This window comes from Eschrichtius robustus, chromosome 6, assembly GCF_028021215.1.
Source record: "Eschrichtius robustus isolate mEscRob2 chromosome 6, mEscRob2.pri, whole genome shotgun sequence".
Classification (NCBI taxonomy): domain Eukaryota; kingdom Metazoa; phylum Chordata; class Mammalia; order Artiodactyla; family Eschrichtiidae; genus Eschrichtius; species Eschrichtius robustus.
In genome coordinates this window covers 101,333,774-101,353,226 of record NC_090829.1, presented here as the reverse complement: position 1 = coordinate 101,353,226, position 19,453 = coordinate 101,333,774, and the positions used below count along the sequence as shown (strand labels likewise).

At 34.1% G+C, this 19,453-nt stretch overlaps 1 protein-coding gene across 2 annotated transcripts in view; it reads left to right on the top strand.

Moving 5' to 3' along the window:
• The window catches only part of EPHA6 (EPH receptor A6), an 839,145-nt gene that overhangs the window by 507,915 nt on the left and 311,777 nt on the right, over nucleotides 1–19,453 (top strand). The window lies entirely within an intron of this gene.

Here is a 19,453-nt window from a genome sequence, read left to right as displayed (position 1 = left end):
TATGTCAGATTAAAGTAGAAGACACAAGACGTTCATCTCTACTTTCACTTACTCTAGGGAGTTTTACAATAGAGTAAGAAGTTGTAACTCCTTCAACTTACAGTTTAATTGACATAACATTGTTTCTAAAACTCACTTGGGAAGAAATAGTAAAATGGCATTACCATAATCTAAAGCAATTTCGTGTAGGCCGTATCCTTTGCCAATGAGTTTAAAGTTACAGTCCGCTAAAATTTGGAAAGTATGATTTAAGGTTTAAATGGAAATAGCTGATGAATTAAAAATTTTCTTTACATTCAGGTCAGCTGATTTATTTTATAAGTTAGCAAGATAAATATGGTTAATAAATCAACTTTTAACCTTAATTTCCATTTCTGTCATTTAAAATTGTTCTCAGTTACTATGTTTTCCCAAATTATATACTTCCTTAGTTTTATGGTATTCACATACATTCTTTCTTTATGCTTTTCCCTCCATCCCTCACCATTATGATATTGTCCTATAAATATTATAGCAGAACATATAGTCAATTCTGATAATATGTCCCATTGGGCTGATACTACCCTGGAATATTGATAAAGTGAGCATTACATTAAAAAAAATTATAATGTAAAAATTATGTATAATTCCCAGTGGTATATTAAAATAAGAAAGAACTTGTGTTTCTGTAACTTACTAGAAGCAAAGGAACATCACAAATAAATTTAGGTTTCCTATGGAGAAACATAGGGCAAGAAGAGAAATAGAAGTCTTTATTTTTCTATTCTGCTGCTTCTGAGCAAATGTAAGTTTGAAAAGGGGAGAAGTAACTCAGTAGCATGGCTGTATCTAGTAATTTCAGAATTATGTAGTCAATGAAAACTATCATTATTATTAACTGACATGGATAAATCCATAGTCTAAGAAAGGAGGAATTGACTCAGTTTAATTGGATTATAGATTCTGCACATTGGTCTAGCCAACATGTGCTCAGAAATCCTGTTGGGCTATTCTTTCAAATGTTACCACCCGTAGCATCCTGTCACAAAAATATACGTATTTTCCATCCACTCGTTTAAATATATCTTCATGTACCCCAAAATTCAGAGTATTTAAAAAGCAATGCACACATATTTTTAAGCAACTTTTCAGAATAAAAATATTTCTCTGTTTTATAAAGGTTATATTTCATACGCAGAAAATCGCTCTTATTCTATTGTCATTTTTACTTCGTATGTTTGAAGACGAAAATAACTTGCAATATTTCCAATTAAAGAAAAATTATACTGATTGCATAAAAAGAGAACCACATTCATCCAGTCAAAACTTTATAAATTAATAATATTCTGAAAGATGGTCATTGACATAATATCCATGTTTGAATGATAGAATAAATAATGTTATGAAGGAGTTTATTTTGTAAGAAAATGGCAGTGATCGAGTGCTAATGGATTAAACATGGAGTTGGAGGCCAAGGATTCCTAATTCATGTACTGACTCTGACTCTCATTATGCTTGTGGTCAGGAAGAAGTCTATTAATCTCCCTATGTCTCAGACTTCACATTTATAAAATGGAAATAAAGATATCAACTCTTCTAGTGGATGGTAAAGATTAATTATGAACAGACCTGAAGGTGAAGAGTGTATGAAGTCAGTATGAAATATCATTTAAGAAAGCATTAGGGAAATATTTGGCATATTATATAGTACAATATAGAATCAGAGCACAATAGCATGGGAATTAGGTACAAACTAAATAAAAATTATGATATCTTCATACATAAATACATAATGCATAAAATGACTGACAGCATTAAAACTTTTCCCAACTATGACTTCAGATTCTTACTGTACCTTTTATATATCTATATCTATAACGCGGTTTCTCCTCCCAAGAATTATTTTTATAAAGCTTATAACTAGGGCAACCTACAATAGAACTCTTAGTTAAAAGTGCTAATTTCTTTATTAGGAATCTAAATATAGTTCAGTAAGAAAAGCAAAATACAAAGCAGTACATGTACAAATGATCCTATTTTGGGAACACAAACATTCCCCCATCTATGTATATTTTTGTGTGGTTATATTAACATACAGAATATGGAATGGAAATATGCTGTTTTAGGTGTTACCTATTGGGTTAGAATGGGATGAGGGGTGGAAGTACATAGATGGAGGTAAGAGAGAGCGAGGTAGCAAATATAGATAAATATGGGTGGATGGATGAATGGATAGATCCTCAATAGCTTTGGTAGCTGTCCTAGATCAAGTTGCCCAAAGGCAGACCCTGAGATGGGAATCTGTGTGTAAGTGATTAATGAAGAGCACTCCCAGGAGAACTGGTAAGACATGGGGAGGCAGGACTATGAAGGAAGATGCAAATCAAACTCAGAGTGAGCAGGGGAGCTCTGGAGTCTAAATTACGTCTCAGAGTTCATCGTATGGAGACAAAGAAGCTGAGCTTCCATACTCAGGCTCCAGTCAGTCATTGACCACAGGCCGGAACGGACATATACATGTGGTTTTCAGGAAAAAGTCATAGGCTCATCTGGTTCTCCACTGTGGCTCCAGTTGCCCAAGTTTAGGTGTCTAAAGTAGATGGCAGGTACAAGCCTTTAAATGCAAAACACATAGAAGCTAGGGGATGGGAGCAGGAACAGGTAAAGGTGATCCAGGTAGATCTCATGGCACACCAACTAATAACTAAGGCACCTCAATGCTCAGAGAGCTATGAGAGAATTTTACTCCTCGGCTCATTATGATATCCATAATCTCCTCAGTCTTTAATATTGGTGCCTCAGTCTTTAATTTATGGCATTTAAACTTTACATTTCCTTTCAGTCAAAGATATAGTATATTGCTAAACTTAATTAATACACAAATGATCAATATTCCTCCATTCTCTGAGGAATTCATGCTGTTTTATTAAGTTATTGTGTTAGGAGCATTATTCTGTAAATCAGGAGAGAAGTTAAGCTGCTTAGAATGTGAAGTGTCTACAAATATCTGAGGTCAAACACATACTGTTGTTACCAGTGACCTTTGCTTAGAAAAAGGCTCTGGCGTAAATGTTCAAAAATTTGAGTTTGGCTCAGACTTTAACTTTCTTAGGCGTGTTTTCTCATCTGTAAAATAAGGGTCCAGAAAGATAATCTCTTCCATTTTTAGCTGTTTCCAAATGCTACTATGTTTGTGTTTGTACAGTTAAATAGATATGTTATACTGTCTTTCAAAGAACTTATGTATACTAAAATTAAATACATACATACATTTAAAAAAATATATCACCACAGGGAATAATCTTCACATCATAATTATATATAAAAATTAAAACCCTGCTATGATTGTCTTTTGTTTCTGTGTGTGTGTGTGTGTGTGTGTGTGTGTGTGTGTGTGTGTTTGTGTGATGAGAGGGCTATGGAGAAGAAAATATATTGTTTGTGGGTTATAATTAATTAGATATTCTCTATTCAGTTAATTATACTCCCCCAATTCTTGGTTATTTTTCTCTTTTCATACTCAAAAAGTGTTTTATTTTTTTAAACTCACATGAATATAGTTTGAATATGAAAAGTCACTTAAAATAATGAAGAAAGTCACGCATGTTACCAAAAAAGTTTATATTTTGTATTTACTTACTAACAATGCTTTCCTTCAAAGTAGAGCCTCCTCATAATGAGGGATCTGTTAAAAACCATGAAGACAATTTAGGTGATACACACTTTATATAACACTTCATGAAGTGGATGGTCTCCTTTCAAGGAAGTGCCAAATGGGCTGGAAGGCAGGGAGCTTTTATAGTACAAGGAATAAAGAACAAGGGAGAGAAAAAGAGAAAACATCTGATTGGCTGGAGCCACACAGTCAACCTTGTTTAGGGTGAGAATGAACAAGGAAAGAAGTATAGAGCCCAGAGCTGGCTTGGCGTTTGGGGACTGGGTAACTGGATATACTGCGTGTTTTTTTTTTTAATTGAAGTATAGTTGACTTACAATGTTCTGTTAATTCTGCTGTACAGCAAAGTGAGTTATACATATATATACAATCTTTTTTGTATTGTTTTCTGTTATGGTTTATCCCAGGACACTTAATATAGTTCCCTGTGCTTTACAGTAGGACTTTGTTGTCCATCCATTCTATATGTAGTAGTTTGCATCTACTAACCCCAAACTCCCAGTCTGTCCCTCCCCCACCAGCCCCACTTGGCAACCACAAATCTGTTCTCTATGTCTGTGAGTCTGTTTCTGCTTCATAGAGAGCAGAAATATGACATTTGTGTCATAGTTTAGATTCCATATGTAAGTGACATCATATGGTATTTGTGTTTCTCTTTCTGACTTACTTCACTTAGTATGGTAATCTCTAGTTGCATCCATGTTGCTACAAATGGCATTATTTCGTTCTTTTTATGGCTAAGTAATATTCCACTGTATATATGTACCACATCTTCTTTATCCATTCATCTGTCAATGGACATTTAGGTTGTTTCCATGTTTTGGCTATTGTGAATAGTGCTGCTATGAACATAGGGGTGCATGTATCTTTTTGAATTATAGTTTTCTCTGGATATATACCCAGGAATGGGATTGCTGGATCACATGGTAATTCTATTTTTAGTTTTCTGAGGAGCCTCCATACTGATTTCCATAGTGGCTGAACCAACTTCCATTCCCACCAACAGTGTAGGAGGGTTCCGTTTTTTCACACCCTCTCCAGCATTTGTTATTTGTAGACTTTTTAATGATGGCCATTCTGACTGGTGTGAGGTGGTGCCTCATTGTAGTTTTGATTTGCATTTCTCTAATAATTAGCAATGATGAGCACCTTTTCATGTGCTTATTGGCTATCTGTGGATATACTGAGTTTTTGATCCAGCAGAGCTTTTACAGAGACACAAAATTATCAAAGTTTTGGTTTGCTGACTTGGCACTCCGGACGGGAGCGGTTCCATCTTGGGCTTAGAAAGTTATTTCAATAAGTCAGTAAGACATCATCTGTCCCCAACCCCTCAGTCTCCACCTTCGACATGTTGCAGACCCTCTTGCAGTCACTAAATATCAAAACTCTCATTGAACATCAAATACACCATTCCCTTAGCTCTGCTCCTACCTCCTTTCTTTACCCTTTGTTTTCACAGTTTTAATATTTCTTCTCCTTTGTTTCTCTGCCCATAGCACTTTTCTTTCTCTTGCTTCTTTGTTCTTTTGTTATATTTATCAAAGACAGTCTTGATTAGCGTCATTTATGTGTGTATCTGACTCCCTCACTAGTTTGTAAGGCCCTGAATAAAGGAGATCATTTATTGTTTGTCTTTGTCACCCAACCTCAAGTCAGTGCCTAACACCACTGTTTGCTTTCAGTCAAATTCTAAAGAAATTAATAAAATCCTCTCTTTGTTCAGAACTCATTCAGAGGAAATTGAAACAACTGACCAACCACTGTGAAATTACCCCTAACAATTAAGAAAAAAAGAAAGAAAGCCCCCAGGACTTCCTGTTTCTACCTGTTCATAAGAAGGACACACACACTGGTATCCATCAGCTGAGACAATGCTCTGTTAATAAATAGAATGTAAGCACATGAGGGCAGGGATTTCTTTTGTCCACGGTTCATATCCTTAGCACTCAGAAAGGCACATAGCTCATAATTCATAGGCAACGATAGTTGGCCAATTATATGCTAGATACTTTTAAAAGTGTTTTTTATGTATTAAGCAATTCAATTCCAGTAGCAACACTTTATAATAAGTACTATTACCCTTCCCATTTTACAGATGAAGAAACTAAGGTACAAGAAACCTAAGTAACTTCACCAAAATAACCCAGGCAATAAGTGGTTGTTAACACCTACTTGCATCACAGTTGGATGTCTCAGAAAAGTCAGTGCTTTCTGCTGATGCTGATTTTCTAGGTTCCCTTCATTACTCTCTGCTGCCCATTTTGCATCTATAAAATGGCAGCGATAAAATATACCTACCTCATCAGGGTGCTGTACAGCTCCACTAATTACCAACTGGTAGCTCATTTTGCAAACATGAATCCTCCATAATAGTTCATTATTCTTACATCCAATATTTAAAGACCTGTGAATGGTAAAGTCTTTTCCTTACAATTCTCTCATTAATTTTTCTTTTTTTACCAGTCAGCAATTTTTAGATTTTGCTTAAGAAATGTCATCATAAGAAAGGAAACATTTCTTATGTACAGATGGTCAATAATTATAAAATTCTGAATTTGTTTAACTTACCATAGTTTCACCTACTCTACCAATTATAGAATTGAGTATCTACGAGGTTTATATAAAATATGTAATTTCATGTCATGAAAACACTGTATTGTTTTTAAAAAAGGTGGAGAGATTTGTGGGAAGCTTTTCATTATGGGAAATATTTTCATCGCTCAGGGATGATTTAAAGTAGTCTCTTTCGATAGGAGGTTGAATCATTGGTATCTTTTATAAAAGTCTCATACTTCTCAATAACAAACTTTGCAGAATAAGTCTCTTTCTTCCTTCTCTCCCCTCTTATTCTACTTTCTCAGGGTAGTTTTTCCCCCAAGATAATAATTCAATAAATACTACTTTTTCCCTAAAATATATAAGCAGTAAATCTGCATCTTTATTTGATTAAAAATATATGAAGCAACTATTGTAGAAATAATCAACTGAAAAAGAAAAAAATCCTTCTCTCCTTCCTTATAAAATTGTCAATATACATTTCTTATTTTCTTCTGTTGTATTTCCTTCACTTAGGTGTTTGCCCAAAAGCGGAAGAGAATTTTCTGTTCGCTTCCACGAATGCTACTCTTACCTCTATCCACTGTTTAGGTACAGAAACATTTCTCATTTATTCTCTGCATCCTCCTTCCACAATGACCATCTAATGTGTACATTTTGTAACGTAAATGTAAACTTGCATGTAAATTGAAACATGTTTTTCATATAGGAACTAAGAAAAGTGTGGTTGAGGAAAGGGCATATGGATTCCCTGGATTACAGGAGGAACTTGCTGAAATGCAGGTTCTGATTCAGTTGACTGGAGGTGGCTTAAAGGAGGTGGGATGAGGGTTTACATTTGAAACAGATCACAGGGAAGGCTAGCACTGCCTCGCCCAGGACCACACTTGAAGCTGTCTCTAGAGGCACCACTTCTCCATTACCTCACTTTAAAGGTGTGGATAGAGGGAGAATAACCACAACCCTCTAAACATACACGTGAACTTGAATATTGAACCATCTTTATAACTGGCTAGAACCTCTGTAGATGTTACATGTCTTGTGTGATATTTGAACCTAAAATATTAATCCGAAGCAAAATGCAGTAAATAAAGGACCAAGTCAGTTTCAGATACAGTTGAGTTGTTTCTAATGGAATCAGCAAATTCCTGAGCTGCTAAATAAAAGTTTTGTGTTCTCTTTTTTCCTTTCTTTTCATAATTCTTATTTGTTGCCATGTCCACCACAGAGAAATTGGATATGAACATTTGGTACTAATTGAAACAACATTACCTGATAAAAAATGGATGGCAAGGGAATTTACTGATGCAAACACTCATTACAGAGATTTCATTGCCAATTTCCACGTTGTGTAGCAAACACCACACTATGTAGAAGCCTGTCTGGTTTAGTGAGCCCAGGGGGTCCCCACAGTGCCTGGAGCAGAGATTTTCGTGGTCGCAAACCTGGGACTGGTGCCAGCACTGCATCAACAGCAGCATCTGTATGGTTTGAACGTATCTGAATAGAAAGAAATTGAAAGATATTTGCACTATGCATCTAGTATAAGGTTTGCACACATAGGAAAATTGCAAATGTCTACTGACTCCTCTAGCTTTAAATTGTCTTCTGTTTCATAAGAGTCATACTACCTTTTGTTTGATTTGAAAAATGGATTTGTTTAAAATTACAGAAGCTAGATTTAGTATGTCAAAGATTTGATACATCCAAAAGAGGAAAAACTAAAATTGGTAGAACAAAGTCAATATACTTCATTTCAAACTTTAGAATATATCTAAATTTATAGACTGAAATGGAGGTTATAAGCATAATGAGTATCAAAGTTTATGTTTTGGTTTTCAAGGATAAAACAATACCCACTTCACTGTGCTCAAAGGGCCTGGATTCTTTTGGTGGTATGTAGTCACCAGAAGTGCAATCTTAGCCCTGACGTTGTAATACTAGCTAAGGCTGCTCATTAATCACACTTCTGCCAACTTGCTATATTTCAATCAGCTCTAAATTTCATAACATTTTAATTCAATTTCACATCCTGAAGTCATAACCAGTTGCTTTGATATTCCTGGTCAGACTTTTCTTAAATTGCTTCCTCATCACTTTAATGTATTCCATGTCTTCATCTCTTTTTTGATGAGGTTAGAGTAAACTAGATTATTTTCCAATTCTGAAATTCCATGATTGCATAAGCTTATTATTATTTTATTGTGTCTGGCTTTGCTATGCAAGCTGATAAGAAATTATCAAGTAAGAGTAATGAAGGAATGAGCGATTTGATGTTTCCAATGAAAATATGAGATATTAAAAAATTACAGGAAAGTATATAAAAATCTTAAGGGTGAAAGAGTAATTCAGTTTCTTCAACAATCTGGAAATCTATATATTTACAACCAAGTTTTGCATTTCTAAGAAAAGATAAAAATATAAGGCTATTTTTAAAAGATTAATTACTACTCCTATAAATTTCTACCTCCTCTTAAAAATTATTGTTTGGAGGGAAGAAATAATACAATGGAACATACAGCTTGGAGTAGAGGTTATAGAACCCACCATACCAAATTCTAAGAGGATCACAAATGTCCCTTTAAGTAGGGGCAGGTGCTGGGACAGAATACTTGAAACTATTCTAGGAAAGTGTCTAGGTTAGTGCCCACCAGAATCAGGATAGCCTCAGAGTATGCAAAATTAGCATTTTTCCGTTATAGTTTCATTCCTTCAGAAAAAAATTTTCTGGGAAGTAACAAGGACACAAATTCAAGGTTCCTCTAAATTTCTGATCTAGTTTGGTGACAATCAGACAAACAAAAATCCCATAGACAAGCACCAATTATTTGAGTGTGATATTGCCATGAATTCAGACTTCATTCAGCCTTCAAAGAACTGCTCTTCCATTAATGTAAAATGTAAATATAACGTTATTACTTCAGAAAGCCAAATGTACAAGTCAGATATCTAACTTTCTATCCTAAAATGATGAAAGGGTAAATACTACTGTATAATGCCTGTAGGCAAATCTTGCCAGATTTTCTAATATAAATTTCAAGCTAAGAATTGCAACTCTGGTAGATTATGTTATCTAACCCTTAGCAAGTTTCCCCTGATCAATGGCCTTGTTAAAGTGTTGACTGAGTCATACTCCCTTGGGAGAAATGTAAGGTTTGCTCTTTAAAGTGCAGTTAAAAATACAACCATATTTTTGCCTATTCCTTAAACAATTACAATTTGGGGCTACAAGTACAAACATAATTACCAATTCATAAATTTACTTTTTTCTCTTCTGATACTGTACTACTATTTTTTCATCTTGCACTTAATGAGGAAATCTATAAACTGAACAAAGATGCATTCATTTCTTCTGAGGATTTTAAAGCCTGTAATTGTATGATAAATCACGTGAAGTTACCTTGTGAGATTTCCTATAGAATACAAGGTGGCTGTTTACAGAGTGCATTGTTTAGCCCCATTTTCCTTCAGGGATTTATTAGGAAACACTAAGAGAGGAAATAAATATGGACCATACAGAGGGTAAGGTAGAGCTAGCAACTTTTCTTAGTAGTCAGTCAGGAATTTGGTGGGGTTTCCTCCTTGGATAGTTCACTCCAATAAATACTTCTGTGAAAGGTGTGTATGTGTTTTTAAACTGCATTTTTAAGCACAGTTTTTATTAGACCCCATAGATATCAAAATATTGCAGTATTATAAAGAAAATCCAACTTTTTATTTAAGAAATATGTAAGCTTATGTGTGCCTCTGCTGCCTGACTTGATTTGCAGATTTTTTTTTTATTGCTGGAGGGAATGTCTAACATCCAAGACTGTAGTGTATCCAGTATTAGGAAACCTGTTCTTCTGGAGCTAGAGAACCCTTATTTATTGCAAGGCCAAGATTTGATTTTGTTGGATGAATTAGGAAAACAAAAATGAGTTAGAAGCTAAAATATTTGCACATTTCTAGTCCTTAAAACTACTTTTCCAATCTTGAATGAAGGTAGAGAAAAACATTTTGGTGTTAATACTTAACTTGGATTATGAAAAAACAAAAATAATGTTAACAAATAGTAGTTTACTGAGTGCACTCTACTTGTATTAATTCATTTTAAGACAAGTTAATTAGCTGCTAGCTAATTGAGAGACACCTACCTACTTCATGATTACCACTTAGATTTTAACCTCCAGCTGGCAACTTAATAAGAAACTGTGATAAAAATATATTTAGATATTGATGGAACGTTAAAAGTGACTGGACTGTTGCTTATTTCATTTTTCTTGTGTTGCTTTTTTAACTTTTGGTGGCTTTTTAGTTAATTCACATTGATATTTGTGAAGCAAAATATTTTACACAATAATAAATATTCTATCTAGTCATAGTGGATTTGAACAGACCTGGGTTAGAATTCAGGCTTTGAAACCAGTTAGCTTTGTGACCATAGACAACTAGTTTTATTTCCTTAAAACTTAACTTCTTCATCTGTTAGGAGAGAAATGATAACACCCACATAAGCTATTATGAGGAGTAGATTAAATGAGACTTTTAAATGTGAATCATTTCATTTGCTACTGGGAAAGAGTAAGCATTCAATACATAGACCCTACTAAAACTGGTATTAGTTTCAGTGTCATTACCAGTTTTGATTTTAATATGGTTCTAGTAGGTACAGTAGGTCCTTCAAATTTTTGTCACCCAAACAGAATGCCATCTTACCCAAAGTGCAAACGTGACCATCAAAAGGATTATTCTATTTTATCGATCATATGGTAATAAGTAAAACAGGGGTAAAGACAGTAACGAATGTGTGGACTATGGCACAGAACCAGTTCCTACATTTAAAAATTACCATCCACATCAATATTAATCAATTGATACCATCCCATAATATTATTTTATTGTCACTTAAGAAGTTTTAGGATAAGCATGTGATAACATTCTAATTTGGAAATTACAAAAATTGATATCTTAAATTATGAATTTACATAGTTTATGAACTGTAAAACATTTGACATTAAATAAGATACAGAAAATTTTTTTCTTTGAAATTAGACATAACTGTACAGTAGTATGGCCATAAACATGGAAAATAGTTTCATTCTTATTGTACTTTCCAAGTACACATTAGATATATTGATGACAATACAGGCCATGTTTCGCTTTGATACAAGATTCTCACTCTTGTAAGTTTTTTATGTATGAGAATAATTCATGAAGCATGGTGTTCTATTTATTTTGGCAGATTTTATTATTTCATTACTCTCTAGGTAGGGTAAATTACTCTAATGGGTCCACCATGTCTTCCCTCATGGTTTCATTTCTTCTGTGTCTTTCTTTATACTCTTTAAAGGCCAAAGTAGGTTATGCAGAGGATACACAGCAGCCAAACATTCTCTTTCTCTCATGTACCATCTTTGCAATAGCAACCTTTTCTCTCTAATTATTTTATTTATTTATTTATTTATTTATTTATTTATTTATTTATATTTTTGCTGCACTGTGTCCTCGTTGCTGTGTGCAGGCTGTCTCTAGTTGCGGCGAGTGGGGGCCACTCATCGCCGTGGTGTGCGGGCCTCTCACTGTGGTGGCCTCTCCCGCTGCGGAGCACAGGCTCCAGGCGCACGGGCTCAGCAGCTGTGACTCGCGGGCTCCAGAGCGCAGGCTCTGCAGCTGTGGCGCACGGGCCCAGCTGCTCCACGACATGTGGGATCCTCCAGGACCAGGGCTCGAACCCGTGCCCCCTGCATTGACAGGCGGACTCTCAACCACCGCGCCACCAGGGAAGCCCTTCTCTCCAATTATCAATCATTCATGAAAATAGAGATATATTGAAAAGTTGGCAATGTTGTGGTAAATAAGTAAAGATTTCACATACAAAGAGATTCCCAAACAGAGAGCGTGAGAACCCTCTTAGGAGTATAGAGGTTAAAAATATGAATGGTTATTAGGGCAAATTTAATCTAACTCTCTGATATTTATTAGGAAGCTAGACCCAGAAGAATTGTGGCTTGTGTGATATTGACCATACAGTTTCCCTGAATGCAAGGCCAGTCCTCTTCTAATATTCTGTATTGCCTCAGAAAGCACCACCATTTGGAAGCTACTTCCCTTATAGGAAAAGATACTGAACATTAACCTCATCTACAGATCAAGTGTATTAGTTTTCTATTGCTACATAACAAATTACCCCAAAACTGAGCAGTTTTAAGCAATGAGTGTGTATTATCTCACAAAATGTCTGAGAATCAGGAATCCAGGAGTGACTTAGCTGGGTAGTTCTGGCTCTGGGTCTCCCATGGGGTTGCAGACAAGCTGTCATGGGCTGCAGTCAGCTGAAAGCTTAACGAGGCAGGGCAACTTTTTTTCCAGCTTATTCATGTGACTTGGGCTGAAAGCTTCAGCTACTGTTCATGGGGACCTGACCACATCTAAAAGAGAGTGCACATTTAACACCAAAGAGGCAGTGTCTTTTATAATCTAATCTTAGCAATTACTATCACTTCTGTCATATTTTATTAGACACACAGTTCAACCCTGGAAGGGGACTGCATAATGGTATAAATATTGGGTTGGCCGAAAAGTTCCTTCGGGTTTTTCCATAACATTTTATGGAAGAACCTGAACGAACTTTTTGGCCAACCCAATACTAGGTGTGGGGATCATCAAGGTCAGTTTTGGAAGCTGGCCACCATATCAGGCTTCTTGGAAGAATCTATGATATTTCAATTTGCCTTCAACAAAATAATTATCTCTGAGAAAATGCAATGTACCTATTCTGAAATGCCAATAATTTTTAAAACATACTCTACATAGTTCAGTGATATGGCCATTCCATTTTTTAGAATTTCCCCAGAAGATTGGCCTATTCTGTCCAAAATTCAACATATAAAGCTTAACTTCATACACATATGAAGTTAACACATACACATATGATCTCTTTTTTTACAAATAACTCAGTCATGTCATTTAAAAGCCCTTGTAGTTTTTTTTCTGTCTCTAAAATAAAAGTAACATAAACAACCTAACTACATTTCCAAGTAAGCAATCCTATGCATACTCCTCATGATGAAAGTTAAACAGAAAAATTTACATAGAACTTTGGCCTCGTATTCAGCTGTAACTAAGAATTCATGTTGTTTTGACTCTTGCATGACCTTAACAGTTTTTGATAGTTAAAGTAGACCAGATCTCACCAGAGCACAATTCCCTGGTTTACAAAAGGATTAAGCCACCCTTGGAAACAACAGAAGTCTCCTCTCCCTATATAACCACTCTAATACGGTAAAGATACATAGGAAAGTAGTTAATATTGTGTAAATAATTAAAATTTTAATTTATGAAAGAGATTTCTAAACTTGATTAGATGAACCAATGTAGTGCTTCTCAGGTCATTAAAAAATTAAATATTTGAACTTTTTCCCAAATCAATATTAGTTAAAGTATAAAAAACAAGTTAAGTGGATATTTATATAAGGAGCCATGGGAATATTTAATAGGTTAACTCTTAAGTATAGAAAAAAACCAGAAGAGTTGCATGAATCTGTTTGTGTGTGTGTGTGTGTGTGTGTGTGTGTGTAAATGGAAAATTAAATCAAGAAAGATCATTTCCCAAGAAGTTTGTATCTGGATTGGTGTTATCTAATATACTCAAATAAATATCATACTTGGAAAATAAAGCAAGGCCCCTTGCAACAGCCATTAGTAATGACACTGATATAATTACTATTTGAAAAAAAGGGGTATCTGCCCAGAAAAATCAATTATAAACCACCAAATGTTCCTTGGACTCTTCAGAGAGGTTCTGTGCCTACTGTCTCTCATGACCTCTCCACTAAGAGACTGGCTGGCTATACTCCTAATGGTTTTCTTCAGTTATTTAGAAGGGATTTCTAAGCTTTTGTGTTTCATATTAAAATGGCCTGCAGAGAATATCCTGATTGTCTTTCTTTCAGAACAGAAGGGTCACTCTGGGGAAAACAGAGTAATCCAGGTGGCTTTGCTCTAAAAACATAACTTAGAAGCCTCTCCAGTTAGCACTGTTTGTCATGCAAACGTTGAATCTCATAAAATGAAGCAAACTATGTATGATGATGTTGCTGTCACTGAAAAATTACGGGAAAAAATAGTTAAAATAGTCATTAGGAGTAGTTGTCTGTAATCTAAGGCAAGGCGAAGCTGATTTGAGCATCGGCATTTATCAACTTTTTTGTTTTTAAACTTATCACATTCTACTTCTCTTAATATTAGTGCATGAGTGTCCAATTATAATCATCCAATATTAATTAGTCTCCAGATGTGAGTGGTGTTTTGTAATTCTATCTTATCTATTCCTTTGATACCTTGAAGCTCATAAAATTTTCTAGAAGAAAATACACCTGAAGGCAAAATTTGAAATGAAGACAAACTGTATAAAATGGTATAAAATATCCCAAACATGATACATGTTGAGGTTAGGATATGAATTTGTGAAAGGGCCAAAACAAACTTAAACTGGTCCTATGTAATGGTTACCAACTTGATCATGTATACATCCTTAGATTAAAAAATTCTCCTGGGTTTTTGACAAAGTCTGTAGACAGGAAGTATTTGTCTTGGTTTTATTAGAGGAACTTATTAAGGAAGTAGTCTTTGAATTGAATGAAATCTAGGTCTTATAGGAAATTCATTTAAGGATTTATTTGGAGCAGACCACAAAATGGACATTACAAACACATTTCATGTGCAATCTCTGATTTCTATCCCTTTATTAAATTAGATGATCAGTAAAAAGTGTGTACAACACATTATCTAAGCCCCTTGAAAACAATTTCTCCAGTCAGTTGAAATTCAATAATATGCCTGTATTCTGCCTTCAAAAACATCAGCTGAAGTTATTGTCTACTGATTTATTCGATAGTCTTTATTTTAAAAAGCACTTGTGTTCTCCTACTTGAGTATTGTTTGAGGAAAAAATATGATTTTCTAATTTTAGTATTATATAGTTTGTTGTCAAAAATAAAATATATTTCTCAGTTTTACTTAATTACCAGACATTCTGAACCCAGTTTTTGGTCTAGTACTGTAATCTGTGGAAGACAGAAATCTAAAATACTTACTCCTTTTTATTCTTACAGATGGACACTTTACCTTGTATTAATATTTTGTTTTAATACAGGAAAAAGTGAAGAACAAAGACAGGAAGGGAAAGAAGGAACTAAAATATATTAAATACGCATTATGTACCAGGTCCTGAGCTACACGTTTTTGCTACCTATCTAATAGAAAATCCAGAATTCTTTACTTTACACCATGGTGTCTCCTGAAAGTTAAATCCAAGACTCTTTTACAATCTAAAGTTACTTTAGAATTTAGCATTAAATGAAACTCTGTAAGAAAAATCCGTTATGGATACAACTTTAAATAATTAAAGAGATAAAACATTTTCATTTTTGGTTTAGGGATTAACCCAGGATGGGGAGATATTTAATATTAATGGTTGTGGCAAAATAGGAAGAGAGGCGCACTCCAAGCAAAGGGCACACTTGTGTGAAAACCCAAGACAGAAAGGAAGTTCAAGAAAGTTGGCAAGTTCAAGGAAGGGACAGTTTACCATGGCTTGAGTATAGTAAGTGAGGAAGAGGAGATGAGACTGAAACAGTGTGCAGAAGAAACCCAAGGACACCCTTCCTTTCTCCTTCCTTGTCACCCTTCCTTCCTTCCTTCTTTCCCTCCTTCTTTCCTTTCTTCCCTCTTTTCTTCTTTCCTTCCCTGATTCAATGAATATCTATTGAATGTCAACATGTATGATGTTTAGCACTACAGATTCATGTTAAGGATGATTAAAATTTTAAATAGTACCTTATTATATGTGGTTAAATATGCTTAAGATATAATTAACTCTCACTAAAAATTTTTTGCCTTTTGTGATTATAGAATATCTTCATGGCTTTCATTAATACCATTTTAACTTTCAGTGATTTTTACCCAATTCAATCCTTAGGAACCAAGTCAATTTTATAACTCTCATTCACTTATTTTCCTTTTTAAATGCTCAAATCAAGACAGGGGTTTATAAATGTCTTTCTTTAAAATGTTTACAATCATAATAATAGTACATTTGATTCATAAATTTAATTTCCCAAAATACTTAGTTTGGAATGCATCCAAAACAAAATATTACAAAAATATTAAAGTAAAATTACTAAATATTACAAAAATAAACAAGTGTAGTTCCCATATGTCTTTCATTGCAATTTTATTTTATTTTAAACATATATGTGAATTGCTATGTGAGAAGATTTTGCAGGGACAAAAGGAATTGCAAGTTACTGCAGACCTTTCTGTGACCATGCTTACCTCCCCATGCTCGGTTGTGAGTCCTCTTGAGATCATAGCTGATGCATCTTTGCATCTCCAGCAACTAGTACTTTGCTGGACATAGTGTAATAATTCAATAAAAAGTGAGAAACAGGTGATTGGATGAATGAATGATTTGTCACTCCTTAACTTCTACTTTATTTTCTCCTATGTTTATTTTAATTGAAAAAACAGTGCTGTGTCACATAGTCTTGGGAGAAAGTGGTTTATTGGGTTTTAGAATGGTGCCAGAGTAGGCATTCTGAAAGGTTCTTTCTTTGCAAAATAAGTAGGTATGGGTAAGGCATACTGTTGATGGTAATTTTGGTCTCACAAAAACTAAAATAAAATTTCAAGGACTCTCCTTCCCTATCAAAAAAAAAAAATAATGAGAATGGAGGAGAAACAGATGTCATTCTGGTACAGTGGAGTTTCTCTGAGAGTAGATCTCTCAGTGCTCTGAAAGCATCGTTGTCAGGATCAGAGTATTGGAGCACCAGCTAAAAAGGGGAACTGATCCTGGGTCTCCGGTCTTCAGCCAAGTAGCTCAAAGAAAATTGAAGCGGTACCATCTTAGCAGCAGCCTCTGGCTACTTGCAGATGTACAAATAAATTCTTTCTAGAGAAAAGCTTTCGAAATTTAGGACCCAAAGACACCACAGACTGTGAACGGGCAATAAGATCACAATCAAAGAACACGAAGCACAGGAAAAAGCAAGACATGAATGAATCAGCAGAAACAATCAGAAACAAATTTAGAATTCCAAGGACTGCATATGTTAAAGAATCATACATAGAACAGCTATATATGGAATGTTTAAAAAAAATAACAAATGCAATCATGAAAGTGAGAAAGGGACAAGAAGAATAGGCAGATTGGGGGAAAATGGGACTTCTAAAATGAAAAAATATCATTATTTTAAGAAAAAACTCAACCAGTGGATTAAAAAGTCATATCATATATTATGTATCTTTACACATATGATAATAAGAGAGACAAGTAAAAGGAAAATATAAAAGAGGAATAAAAAGATGTGGAAGATAGAATAATAAAATCTAACATATACAGAGCTGGATTTTAAGAAAGCACAAACAGAAAGAATGGAGAGCATGTAATACATGAATAATGGTTGTAAATTTTCTAGAACCAATGAATCCACTAAGTACAGCATATCCAAAATAGGAAAAATAAGAACTCATGTTTCTAGACATGTAGAATGCATGAATTCTATGGTAGAATTGCAGAATATAAAAAATATAGGGAAAGGGCACAATTTTGAAATTAGTTAGACATATAGAAGAGACCATTGACAAAGGAACAACAATTAGAATTAAAGCAGACTTCTTAGCACAAGAGAAAACAGAAAATTTAAGAATACTGCTCTCAGAGTTATGATAGAAAACATTTATCAACCCCAAATCATCTAGGAACAGAGGTAAAATAAAGACATTTTAGAGATAAACAAAAAGAGTTCATCACCAAAAGACCTACCATAAAGGAAGTCCTAAAGGATGGACTTCAGTAAGAAGAAAAATGATTCCAAAAGGATAGTATAAGAAGCAAGAAGTGAATAAATTAAATAATAAACATATACATAAATCTGAACAAACATTACCTGTATAAATTAATAATATTTCAAGAAGAGAACTCAAATACTGGATAAAAATAGCATTCATGAGTCAAAGAAGGAATCATAAAGGAAATTAAAGTACATCTAATTGAACGATAATAAAAATATTACATAGCAGAAAGCACGCCATGCTGTGTAAGCAGTTCATAAATGGAAATGTATAACAAGTTCTCTTATTATAAAATAATAAAGTTAAAAAATGAATGAGCTAAGCATCCTACTTACAAATTTAGCAAAAGAAAAAGCCCAGGGAAGGTAGAAGGAAATAAATAATTACAAGAGCAGAAATAGGAAAATAGAAAACAGAGATACAATAGAGATCAACAAAACCAGAAGTTGAAATGACGAATTGATTATATAAACTTTAGAAAGACTGATCAAAATAAGAGAAACAAGAAACGAATAATGAGAATAATAATGGTGGTAGAATAACAAATATTGTAGGGATTGAAAAGATAGTGAGTTTATCAAGATCAACTCTATACAAATAAATGTGAAACCTTGCAATAACGTCATAAAAATATTTTTTACTAAATTTGACTGAAGAAGAAATAGATAACTTCAATAGTTATTTAAATAGTTGTTTAACTACTAAATTTGAAACAGTAGATAAAAATTGTTCAAAAATTAAGAGCTTCTGGCTTAGATGGGGTTTTTTTCTTTCTTTAAATTTTTACTTTATATTGGAGTATAGTTGATTAACAATGTTGTGTTAGTTTCAGGTGTACAGCAAAGTGATTCAGTTATACATATACGTGTATCTATTCTTTTTCAAATTTTTTTCCCATTTAGGTTATTACAGAATATTGAGCAGAATTCCCTGTGCTATACAGTAGGTCCTTGTTATCTATTTTAAATATAGCAGTGTATACATGTCAATCCTGGTTTTAGAAGTCACTTTACCAAACTTTCAAGGAACACATCATTCCAAACGTATGCAAACACTTCTTGAGAACAGAAAACAAAGAGAGAATTCTCTGAAATGTATTTTCTATGAACAGAATAACTTCCTAACTAAAATAGGACAGCAGAAATAAGAACTATGGGCAAATATCACTCAGAAACATAGATACAAAATTCTAAACTAAATATTAGCCAAATAATCCAGCAGATTATTAAAAAAAGAAAAAAATGAGTAAATTAGCTTTATTTCAGGAATGCACTGGGTTTTAACAATAAATAATTTGTAACTGCAATTTACCATGTTAGTAAATTAAAGGAGAAAGCTTTCTGTAGATGCAGAAAAGGCATTTGATACTAACACCTATTCTTGAGTATAATTCTTAAAAAA